The following is a 13229-nucleotide window of genomic DNA, read 5'->3' on the forward strand; positions in this document are numbered from 1 at the left end:
GATGGACAAATGTCAGGAAAGCTCTGAAGAGAGGCCTTTCCTGAGAAAGCAGGTAGTTGCTCATAGCTGGCTAGTGACAACTTCACAGATTGGGCCAATGAGACCATATCTGACACAGGACAGGCGATTTCATCAGAACATAGTATGGCCCACCTGTCAGAGGACACTCCTGATAGTCACAGACCTACTTGGCGGAAGGAGCTGCCTTTGTGTGTGTGGGTGTGGGTTTGAGGTTTTGTCTCATGTTCTGAGAATAGGTAGGAAAGGCGGTTTGTTTGTTTTGGAGTGAACTGTTTCTGGTAAGTCGTTTGACAAGGCCAGTGTCTCTTTGTCTGTGTATCCCACTGTGTCCGTGGTTTTAGACATTAGAAAAGAGAATGAATCATTGTATGTGTCCTGACTAGTAGAAAGCTTTCCAAGATTCATCTTGCCCAATTTATGAATGGACTGTGGCTTGACTTATGGGTGGGCAACTCCTACAATCTTGCTAAGGTCCTGTTTTCTTCCTGAATTCTGGCCAATTTCCAGAATAGTCTCATTGTTTTGTGTCCAAAATATGTACCACCTCCAAGCTCTGAGACTTGGCCATGTACTGGATTGCTGAAAGGAATGGGAGCATCTAAGAAAACTCAGATATGAGTGTGACCAGAAAATTCTAATGGAGAAACCCTGCTTTGGGCCTTTTGCTTACCAATTGTTCTGTTGCCCTGAATGTCAGAACGTCTTTGCCTCAGGCCACACCTTTGTAGAGTCAAAAGAAATAGTTTTCAAATAGAAATGAATGGGCATCACCTGTGGCTCTTTGCTTAATTGCTTTGGAAAGGGATGTGTCTGAATCAGCTTTTTGGCCCTGTGTGAGGCTGTGGCTTAGATTCTTAGCACCTGATGGATCTAAAGAAAGATCCCATGTGTGCATCCAAAACCAAAATGAACAAAAGAGCATTCATTTTGGATGAAGTCTCTCGCATTCCTCTGTAAGGTTCCTAACCTTCATCAAGTGAGAATATTGATCATTTGGTTTAAATGTGTTCCTCAAAACCCTGCAGAGGATAGCCCATAAGTGCTTGATTTTTCTCATGACTCCAAATCACATAAAGACTCTAAACCCCACAGTCAGTAGGCGTCAAATTGGAGAAGCAGTGCCATCTTAATGGCCGGCCAATTTGATCACTCCTGGTTCACTGGAAGGATGTCCAGGCCACCCTGATTTTAGGCAAATGAGGGGCAAGGGTGGTTATTTTGGACACTGTCTTGGGCAGCACCCCTCATGGAAACCTCCAGCCAGAGGTTATGATGAGTGGGTATATAGAAAAGATGAGTGACATGTGGGAGTGTTTTGGATTTAATTGTGGATATTTGTGTGGCAGTTGGAAGACATAACTGGGTCTACCTGGGCTTGAAATTTGGTGTGATTTCCCTTAGAGACTGAGTTCAGAAACTGACCTCAGAAAAGTATTGCCATGTATTGTGTTGGGATTAAAGAGGCCATGTATGAGAGTCACCCTGGGAAACTGAGATCTAGCCCCAGAGTGGCTTTGCACAGAGCACTGGGAATCTCAGCCAAGGTATCACATGATTTCATTCGAAAGACTTGGCAGCCATATTTGAGAGTCAAAACACACATGGAACTCACATTGTAGACCTCAATGGGCCTGGCTTAATGTGACCTTTTGTTCACTCTTTGAGAAGCCTTGCCTGTGAGGGTTCTTCAGAGCTTTCATTGAAATAATCTTCCTCACCATTTAATGGTTCCTGAAAAAATTGAAACCCACAGTGCTTCCAACTTCATCCTTGTAAAATGTCTAGATAAATACCATTAAATTTTTGAAATTCCCATGACTAGGTTGCACTAGAGAACCTTTGGATGTCCTGCTGCTGATCATGGATGTACCTGACAGTGCCTTGCTTGACTGGGTTTTATGAAAATGGTGTACAACAGAGGTCCCAGTAAGTTTCAGGCTCCTAAGAAGTGGGCCTAGAGTTGTGGTGGGCAGGAGTGTGATAAAACTTCTGTGTTGGAGCAATTTGGATCTTCCATTGGCTTAAAAATGGCTTGTGGCTTACATGGTGCAGCCAGCAGACCCTTATAAGTAAAGGCATCTTGTTATATGGAGAGGATTCAGGGCAATGTTCAGAATCAGGTTGCTATGGACAAGGATGCAATGGGGCAAGCTTTGAGGGATAGAAGATTGGTTGGTGCATTTTCCTGCAGACCCTGACCCACCACACGTGACAGAACTCCCTCCAGCACTGTGTCCCAGTTGAACTCCTTCTATTTTATGAAGCAAATACCAAACTACCAGTGCAGCAGCAAAAACCCCACAAAAAGTGTAGAAGGGCCAAATGGCTTCACAGTTCAACGGGGAGACACTTAGACCCCAGAGGCCACAGTTTACCTAAAAAGAAAATTATCAGCACTGCTGCCTCATGTTCATTGAAACATCAGAAACAATGTCCTCCAGGTCTCATAGATGCAGACCCAGCTTTGATGGTCTCACTACAAAGGAAGCCAAATCTCCTGACAACAACATATATTTAAGTGCCCTATCTCAAGGCAGTTTCTCAAAAAGTTTTCAGGCCAGCAGAGCTCCATGTTTGTGTAGTGTTTACCCTGTCCCTTGCTTTTGGAAACTCCTCTAACACCTCCAAGGTTGTGAACTCCTGAGCATTTTCCATTCCAGATATGTGTTCAATGATTTTCTAACTCTTCTCCTCTAATTGTGTCTTACTTGGGGTGAAGGTAGTGTCAAGGCATTGTTCTGGATGAGAGTGGGAGGATATTTGTGCAGCATATATATGCATACAAATTGGATTCATTTTCCAATTTTCATTTTGAAATATTGAATCCCTGACACTAACCCATACCTACTAGACTCAAACAACTCATCCTAATATGATAGAGAAAAATAACCCAAACCTATAGAAATACAAGCAGTTCATTGGAGGCATGTTGTATAGTTGGACTTGCCTTTTGCATTATATAAGGTAAAAGTTATAAATTTAGTCAATTTTTAATCGAAGAAGTTCTCCATAAGTTTTTAAACTTAAAAAATACGAGAATTCTTGTTTCCCTTTCTCTTTAGCCTATTCACACTTGTATATTTATATGCATAAATAGAATCCTACCAGGTATCACACGTACATTTTGAGGTGGCTGACTTGGCATATACAAACTGTGAGAAGAGTTCACACCTCCTAAACGCTGTTGGAACTGAAAATTCAACCTATAGGGGAGCTTCCTAGTAGAAGAACATTATACATAAATTCATGTTCAGTAAAATAAATATTTTTGCATCTGTGGGTGATATATATTTACTGATGAATTTCTATTGCCATTTATATTGCTTCTTTTAAATGTCTGTCAGTGTTTTGTGTGTTTGTGTGTGTGTGTGTGTGTGTGTGTAATATATCTGTAAACTCTGCAGATTTTTCAAAATATGAAATATATGTGTCTAACGTAAACTCTCTAAATTCATTCATGTTCATGTATGTGGATTTATAATCAACTTTTCACAAGATTATAATCAGAAATATTCATCCACCTGAAATACATATTTATTTCCTAGTACTGAAAACTAACTTCAGTGAATGGTGCATACAAATCCTAATTATTCTACAGTAACTGACCCAGTCTAAAATCAATGCAAGTAGATTCCTATGGGACATGATATGTAATTTGACGTTCATATGTACTCAACACTGGTACATTATTATTTCTTCAGTTTTTGCACATTTTAAGTTATACACTTCATCCACAAGTTCACAAATTTATAGGCATTTGTTTCAACTTTAATCACTTCTTGCTTCAGAACACATGTATTGGCAGGGTTTCTTGACTGGTCTTTTCATGAGACTTCTTTCCAAACACATTATTTTTGATTTCCATAATCACTTTTGAAGCAAAACTCACACACTCTTCATGATAAACCAAACAATAATATTTCCTTTAGATATATAACTGGTTGGAATGAATGATTGTATATCAATATACGATTTCCTGTAATTTTTCAGATATCAATTCAATTCATTATATAAAGTTCAAAAAAGTTATATTATTTATTCACAGTATGCTCTATTCATGCTTTATCTCTATCTTAATAGACACAGGGTACACCTCTTTGTACCCCCAATTCTAATTTTAAATCTTCAATATATTGCTCCCAGAAATGGTGAAGGAAATACTCATGTCACCTCATAATCACAGTAATATTCTGGACAAAAAATGGAAAGGTCACACTTATGATTGTACCAAAGCCTAAATGGAAAGTGAACATGGATTACTAAAAACATCCATGTTCAGGTTGTCTAATGCTGTCAATTGTCAATCCTATTGGTGACTACATATTTGTTTTTTCCTAATTTATATATTCAAACTCAACCCTGTTGAAAATGTATATTTCTATCCCTCACTTTATACTTTGCCTGATTTCGTAATGTTTCCATTGATATCTGCTTTTCTACACATTTTCCCCAGTTCATCATAGTGACTGACTCTTCATATGTGCTGATATTTACATTCACTCTATAACCGAAAGTCTATTGCTAAAGAACTTTTGGTCCAAATCCTATACTCACTCTTCTTCCTAAACCTACCGACTATCTTCCTAATCCTACTGAATATCCCTTTTTGACTGGATGTTCTCTTCTAAATTCAATCATCCAATGTACAAGGTCCTATGCCATTGTATATCGAATTATCTGAGACATCTTTGCAGAACATAATTCAAAGCTAAGTATCCCAATCAAGGGCAAAACCCTTCTGGGCTTCAAATCATAACTAGGTTTCTCTTTTCATAATTATATTTCACCTCTATATTCTTGTAAATATTGCAGGTTCCCAATACCATTATTAATCACACAGAATCATTCGTAACCCAAATCAAACCTGTTTTTAACACCAAGTATACACTGTTCCCTCAATCATTTTACAGAAGAGCAGGGACAGAGTGGTTCTTACAATACAGGAAAGTTGGAGACCTTCCTCCTGATGAGAACCTCAAATATCCATTCACAAATGATACCTGGAGAAGTTGTAGGCAGGTATGAAGCACCTAGGAGAGAAAAAGTCATCTTCCATGGCAAACAACCTGGTCAGGATGAAGGGATGTGTCTGAATCTGTCTCTCTATTCTTATTGTAGAGAAGGTGGACCAAACCAGGCCTGAGTGGAGAGCTGTTCCCAGGTGCCAATGGTTGATATACATTCTACCTAATAAAAGTGTCAAAGGAAGTAGGGGCAACCTCCATCTTATGTTACCCTTGGAAGCAACTGTTAGGACAAAGTGGTTGCCAAGGCAGTGACCTCATTCAGTTTCAAAGAATGTGACATCCCTCATTTCCTTGGTGATGGAACTCTCTGAACTTGGTATCCAAGAAGCCAGGCACCCAGAGGCAGTCCCTGTCCCAGTCCCAGTGGGCTCACTGGTTTGGATTTACCAAGGACAGAGTCAGTTTTCTTGGTACCTAATGATGTGAGGATGGCCAAATGCCAGGAGAGCTCTGAAGATGGACCTTTCCTGAGAAAACAGGTAGTGGCTAACCACTTTTTCCTGACATCTTCACAGAGTTGGTCAAGGAAACAAGATCTGAGAGAAGACAGGCAATTTCGGGGGAACATAGTATGGCCCACCAGTCAGAGGACACTCCGGATAGTCACAGACCTACTTGGGGGAAGGAGGTGCCTTTGTGGGAGTGGGTGTGGGTTTGTTGTTTTGTCTCATGTTCTGAGAATAGGCAGGAAAGGCAGTTTATTTGTTTTGGAGTGAACTGTTTCTGGTAAGTCGTTTGACAAGGCCAGTGTCTCTATGTCTGTGTATCCCACTGTGTCGGGGTTTTAGATATTAGAAAAGAGAATGCATTAATGGATGTGTCCTGTCTAGTATTAAACTTCCCATAATTCATCCTGCCCAATATATGAATGGACTGCAGCTTGTCTTATCGATGTGCAACACCTGCTATCTTTCTAAGTTGTTGTTTTCTTCCTGAATTCTGGCCACTCTCCAGAATAGGCTCATGGATTTGTGTCCAAAATATGTACCACCTCCAAGCTCTGTGACATGGCCATTTACAGGATAGCTGAAGAGAATGGCGAGCATCTCAGAAAACTCAGATATCAGTGTGACCAGGAAAGTCTCAGTGCAGAAACCCCGCTTTGGCCCTTTTGCTTACTTATTGTTGTGTTGCACTGAATGTCAGGAAGGTCTTTGCCTCAGGCCACCCCTTTGTGAAGCCTGAAGAAAACAGTTTTCAAATGGAAGTGAATGGGCCTCACCTGTGGCTCTTTGCTTAATTGCTTTGGAAAGGGATGTGTCTTTATCAGCCTCTTGGACCTGTGTGTGGCTGTGACTTAGGTTCTCAGCACCTGATGGATCTTAAGAATGATCCCATGTGAGCTTCCAAAACCAAAATAGCATAAAATATCATTCATTGTGGATGAAGTCTCTTGCCTTCCTCTGTTAGGTTCCTGCACTCCATCAAATGAGAATAGGAATTCTTTGGGTCAAATGAGTTCTTCAAAGCCCTGCAGAGGTGCTTGTGTTTTCGCATGACTCTAAATCACCTAAAGAATTGATACCTAAAATCAGTATGCCTCAAATTGGAGAAACACAGAAGTATTAAAGGCAGGCTTATTTGTTCACTCCTGGTTCACAGAAACGGTGTCCAGGCTACCCAGACTTTAGGCAAATAAGGGGCAAAGGAGCTGATTTTGGACACTGTCTTGGGCTGCGCCCCTCATGGAAACCTCCAGCCAGAGGTTAAGATGATTGACTATATGGAATAAGATGAGGGCCATGTGGGAGTGTTTTGGTTTTAATGTTGCTCATTTGTGTGGCATTGGAATAAATGATTGGGTCCACGTGGGCTTGAACTCTGGTGTGATTCCCCTTAGAGACTGGGTTTTGGAAGTGAACTCAGGGAAGCATTGCCATGAATTTTGTTGGGATTTTAAGAGGCCAAGCATGAAAGTCACTCATGGAAACTGAGACCTAGACCCCGGGTGGATTTCCACAGAGGTCTGGGAATCTCAGCAAGGATATTACATTATTTTATTCTTAAAGAAATGGCAGCCATAGTTGAGAGTCAAAACACACATGGACATCACATTGTAGACCTCAATGGGCCTGGCCTAATGTGACCTTTTGTCCACTCTTTGGGAAGCCTTGCCTGTGAGAGTTCTCCAGAGATTTCATTGAAATGAGCTTCCTCAACATTTAATGTTTGCTGAATGAATTGAAACCCACAGTGCCTCCAACTTCATGCTTGAAAAATGGCTAGATAAATACCATGAAATTTTTGAAATTCCTATGACCAGGTGGCACTGGAGAAACATTGGATGTCCTGTTGCTGATCATGAATATACCAGACAGTGCCTTGATTTACTGAGTTTCATGAAAATGGTGTAGAACAGAGATGCCAGTATGTTGGAGCCTGCTGAGTAGTGGGTCTAGAGCAGTGGTGGGGAGGTGTTTGATAAAACATCCGTGGTAGGGCCATGTGGATCTACCATTGGATTCCAAATGGCTTGTAACTGACATGGTGCAGCCAGCAGACCCTTATATGTAAAGGCATCTTGTTATATGGAGAGTTAGCAGAGGAAAATTAAGAATCAGGTTGATATGGACAAGGGGACAATGGGGCAAGCTGTGAGAGATAGAAGCATAGTTGGTGCATTCTCTTGCAGACCCTGACCCAACACACATGACAGAACTCCCTCCAGCACTGTGTCCCAGTTTAGCTGCTAGTATTTCGTGAAACAAATACCAAACTCACAGTGCAGCAGCAAAAACACCACAAAAAGAGGAGAAGGAACAAATGGCTTCACAGTCCACACGGGGAGACACTTAGTCCCCAGTGGCCTCAGTTTACCTACAAAAAGAGGATTCAGCACTGCTTCATCTTGTTCATTGGAAAATAAGAAACCATGTCCTCCAGGTCACATAGATGCAGACCCAGCTTTGATGGTCTCACTACAAAGGAAGCCAAATCTCCTGAATACAACATATATTTCAAGTGCGGAAGCTCAGAGGCAGTTTCTCAAGAAGTTTTTAGGCCAGCAGAGCTCCATATTTGTGGAGTGTTGACCCTGTCCCCTAGTTTTGGAAACTCCTCTACCACCTCCAAGGTTGTGAACTCCTGAGCATTTTCCATTCCAGATATGTATTCACTGATTTTGTAACTCTTCTCCTCTAATTTTGTCTTACTTGGGGTGAAGGTAATGTCAAGGCATTGTTCTGGATGAGAGCGGGAGGATATTTGTGCAGCATATATTTACATACACATTGGATTCATTTTCCAATTTTCCATTCGAAGTACTGAATACCTGACACTAACCCATACCTAGTAGACTCATACTATTCATCCTAATATAATGGGGGAAATTAACACAACACAATAGAAATACAAGCACTTCAGAGGAGACATGTTGTATTGTTGGACTCGACATTTGCATTATATAAGGTAGGAGTAATAAATCTAGTCAAATTTTAATTGAAATATTCTCCATGTGTTTTTAAACTTAACAAATATGTGAATTCTTGTTTCCCTCTTCTGTAGCCTCTTCACACGTGTATATTTATATGCATATATAGAATCCTACCAGGTATCACATGTACATTTTTGTGAGGTGGCAGTCTTGGCAGATACAAATTGTGAGAAGTGTTCACTCTTCCTAAATGCTATTGGAAATGAATATTCAACCTATAAAAGAGAATCCTAGTAGAACAACTTTATAAATAAACTCATGTTCAGTAAAATAAATATTTTTGCCTCTGTGGATGATATATATTTACTGATGAATTCAGATTGGCATTTATATTGGTACTTTTTAATGTCTGTGAGTGTTGTGTGTGTGTATGTGTTTGTGTGTGTGTGTGTGTGTGTATATATATATATATATAGATATAGATATAGATATAGATAGATAGATAGACAGATAGATATAGGTATAGATATAGATATAGATATACTCTCCAAATTTTTCAAAATATAAAATATATGTGTCTAATATCCACTCTCTATATCATTCATGTTCATGTATGTGGATTTGTAATCAACTTTTCACAAGATTATAATCAGAAATATTCATCCACCTGAAATACATATTTGTTTTGTAGTACTGAAAACTAACTTCAGTGAAAGGTGCATACAAATCCTAATTAACAACAGTAACTGACCCAGTCTAACATCAATGAAAGTAGACTCCTATGGGACATGATATGTAATTTGTCATTCATTTGTATTCGACACTGGTACATTATTGTTTCTTCAGTTTTTGCACATCATAGGATATACATTTCATCCACAAGTTCACAAATTAATATGCATTTGTTTCAACTTTCACCACTTCTTGCTTCAGAACACATGTATTGTCAGGGTTTCTTGACTGGTCTTTTCATGAGACTTCTTTCCAAACACATTATTTTGAATTTCCATAATCATTTTGAAGCAAAACTCACACACTCTTCATGATAAACCAAAACACTAATATTTCCATTAGATATATAACTGGTTGGAATGAATGATTGTATATCAATATACGATTTCCTTTAATTTTTCAGATATCAGTTCAATTCATTATTTAAAGTTCAATAAAGTTATATTATTTATTCACGGTATGGTCTATTCATGCTTTTTCTCTATTTTCATAGTAACAGGGTACACCTCTTTGTAACCACGATTCTTATTTTACATCTTCAATATATTGCTCACAGAAATGGTGAAAGAAATACTCATGTCAACTCATTATCACAGTAATATTCTGGACAAAAAATGGAAAGGTCACACTTATGATTGTACCAAAGCCTAAATGGAAAATGAACATGGATTTCTAAAAACATCCATGTCCAGTTTGCCTAATGATGTCAAATGTTAATCCTATTGGTGACTACATATTTGTTTTTTCCTAATTTATATTTTCAAACTCAACCCTGTTGAAAATGTCTACTTCTATCACTCACTTTATACTTTGCCTGATTTCGTAATATTTCTATTGATATCTGCTTTTCTACATATTTTCCCCAGTTCAACATAGTGACTGACTCTTCATATGTGCTGACATTTACATTCACTCTATAACCGAAAGTATATTGCTAAAGAACTTTTGGTCCAAATCCTATACTCACTCTTCTTCCTAAACCTACCGACTATCTTCCTAATCCTACTGAATATCTCGTTGACTGGATATTCTCTTCTAAATTCAATCATCCAATGTACAAGGTCCTATACCATTGTATATCGAATTATCTGAGACATCTTTGCAGAACATAATTCAAAGCTAAGTATCCCAATCAAGGGCAAAACCCTTCTGGGCTCCAAATCATACGTAGATTTCTGTTTTCATACTTATATTTCACCTCTATATTCTTGTAAATATTGCAGGTTCCAAATACCATTATACATTGCACAGAATCATTCGTCACCAAATCAAACCTGTTTTTAAAACCAAGTATACACTGTTTCCTCCATCATTTTACAGAAGTGCAGGGACAGAGTGGTTCTGACAATACAGGAAAGTTGGGGACCTTCCACCTGATGAGAACCTCAAATGTCCATGCACAAATGATACCTGGAGAAGTTGCAGGCAGGTATGAAGCACCTGAGAGAGCAAAAGTCATCTTTTATGGCAAACAACCTGGTCAGGATGAAGGGATGTGTCTGAATCAGCCTCTCTCTTCTTATTGTAGACAAGGTGGAACAATCCAGGCCTGAGTGGAGAGCTGTTCCCGGGTGCCAATGGTTGATATACATTCTACCTTATGAAAGTGTCACAGGAAGTAGGGGCAACCTCCATCTTATGTTACCCTTGGAAGCAACTGTTAGGACAAAGTGGTTGCCAAGGCAGTGACCTCATTCAGTTCCAAAGAATGTGACACACCTCATTTCCTTGGTGATGGAACTCTCTGAACTTGGTATCCAAGAATCCAGGCACCCAGAGGCAGTCCCAGTCCCAGGCCCAGTGGGCTCACTTGTTTGGATTTACCAAGGACAGAGTCAGTTTTCTTGGTACCTAATGATGTGAGGATGGCCAAATGCCAGGAGAGCTCTGAAGATGGACCTTTCCTGAGAAAACAGGTAGTGGCTAACCACTTTTTCCTGACATCTTCACAGAGTTGGTCAAGGAAACAAGATCTGAGAGAAGACAGGCCATTTCGGGGGAACATAGTATGGCCCACCAGTCAGAGGACACTCCAGATAGTCACAGACCTACTTGGGGGAAGGAGGTGCCTTTGTGGGAGTGGGTTTGGGTTTGTTGTTTTGTCTCAGGTTCTGAGAATAGATAGAAATGGCGGTTTGTTTGGTTTGGAGCGGACAGTTTCTAGTAAGTCATTTGACAAGGCGAGTGTTTCTGTTTATGTGTATCCCACTGTGTCCGTTGTTGTAGACATTAGAAAAGAGAATGCATTAATGTATGTGTCCTGTCTAGTATAAATCTTCAAATAATTCATCCTGCCCAACATATGAATGGACTGCAGCTTGTCTTATCAATGTGCAACACCTGGTATCTTTCTAAGTTGTTGTTTTCTTCCTGAATTCTGGCCACTCTCCAGAATAGGCTCAGGGATTTGTGTCCAAAATATGTACCACCTCCAAGCTCTGTGACATGACCATGTACTGGATAGCTGAAGAGAATGGCGAGCATCTCAGAAAACTCAGATTTCAGTGTGACCAGGAAAGTCTCAGTGCAGAAACCCCGCTTTGGCCCTTTTGCTTACTTATTGTTGTGTTGCACTGAATGTCAGGAAGGTCTTTGCCTCAGGCCACCCCTTTGTGAAGCCTGAAGAAAACAGTTTTCAAATGGAAATGAATAGGCCTCACCTGTGGCTCTTTGTTTAATTGCTTTGGAAAGGGATGTGTCTTTATCAGCCTCTTGGACCTGTGTGTGGCTGTGATTTAGATTCTTAGCACTTGATGGATCTTAAGAATGATCCCATGTTAGCTTCCAAAACCAAAATGGCAAAAAAATATCATTCATTGTGGATGAAGTCTCTTGCCTTCCTCTGTTAGGTTCTTGCACTCCAACAAATGAGAATAGGGATTCTATGGATCAAATGAGTTCTTAAAGCCTTGCAGAGGTGCTTGTGTTTTCGCATGACTCTAAATCACCTAAAGAATACATACCTAAAATCAGTAGCCCTCAAATTGGAGAAACATAGAAGTATTAACGGCAGGCTTATTTGTTCACTCCTGGTTCACAGCAACGGTGTCCAGGCTACCCTGACTTTAGGCAAATGAGGGGCATACGAGCTGATTTTGGACACTGTCTTGGGCTGCACCCCTCATGGAAACCTCCAGCCAGAGTTTAAGATGATTGACTATATGGAATAAGGTGAGGGCCATGTGGGAGTGTTTTGGTTTTAATGTTGGTCATTTGTGTGGCATTGGAAAAAATGACTGGTTCCACGTGGGCTTGAACTCTGGTGTGATTCCCCTTAAACACTGGGTTTTGGAACTGAACTCAGAGAAGCATTGCTATGAATTTTGTTGGGATTTTAAGAGGCCACGCATGAAAGTTGATCTTGGAAACTGAGACCTAGGCCCCGGGTAGATTTCCACAGAGGCCTGGGAATCTCAGCAAGGATATCACATGATTTTATTCTTAAAGAAATGGCAGCCATAGTTGAGAGTCAAAACACACATGCACCTAACATTGTAGACCTCAATGGGCCTGGCCTAATGTGACCTTTTGTCCATTCTTTGGGAAGCCTTGCCTGTGAGATTTCTCCAGAGATTTCATTGAAATGAGCTTCCTCACCATTTAATCTTTGCTGAATGAATTGAAACCCACAGTGCCTCCAACTTCATGCTTGAAAAATGGCTAGATAAATACCATGAAATTTTTGAAATTCCTATGACCAGGTGGCACTGGAGAAACATTGGATGTCCTATTGCTGATCATGAGTATACCAGACAGTGCCTTGATTTACTGAGTTTCATGAAAATGGTGTAGAACAGAGATGCCAGTAAGTTGGAGCCTGCTGAGTAGTGGGTCTAGAGCAGTGCTGGGGAGGTGTTTGATAAAACATCCGTGGTAGGGCCATGTGGATCTACCATTGGATTCCAAATGGCTTGTAACTGACATGGTGCTGCCAGCAGACCCTTATATGTAAAGGCATCTTGTTATATGGAGAGTTTTAAGAGGAAAATTAAGAATCAGGTTGATATGGACAAGGGGGCAATGGGGCAAGCTGTGAGAGATAGAAGCCTAGTTGGTGCATTCTCTTGCAGACCCTG

The sequence above is a fragment of the Callospermophilus lateralis genome, unplaced genomic scaffold (genome assembly GCF_048772815.1).
Source record: "Callospermophilus lateralis isolate mCalLat2 unplaced genomic scaffold, mCalLat2.hap1 Scaffold_189, whole genome shotgun sequence".
Lineage (NCBI taxonomy): Eukaryota > Metazoa > Chordata > Mammalia > Rodentia > Sciuridae > Callospermophilus > Callospermophilus lateralis.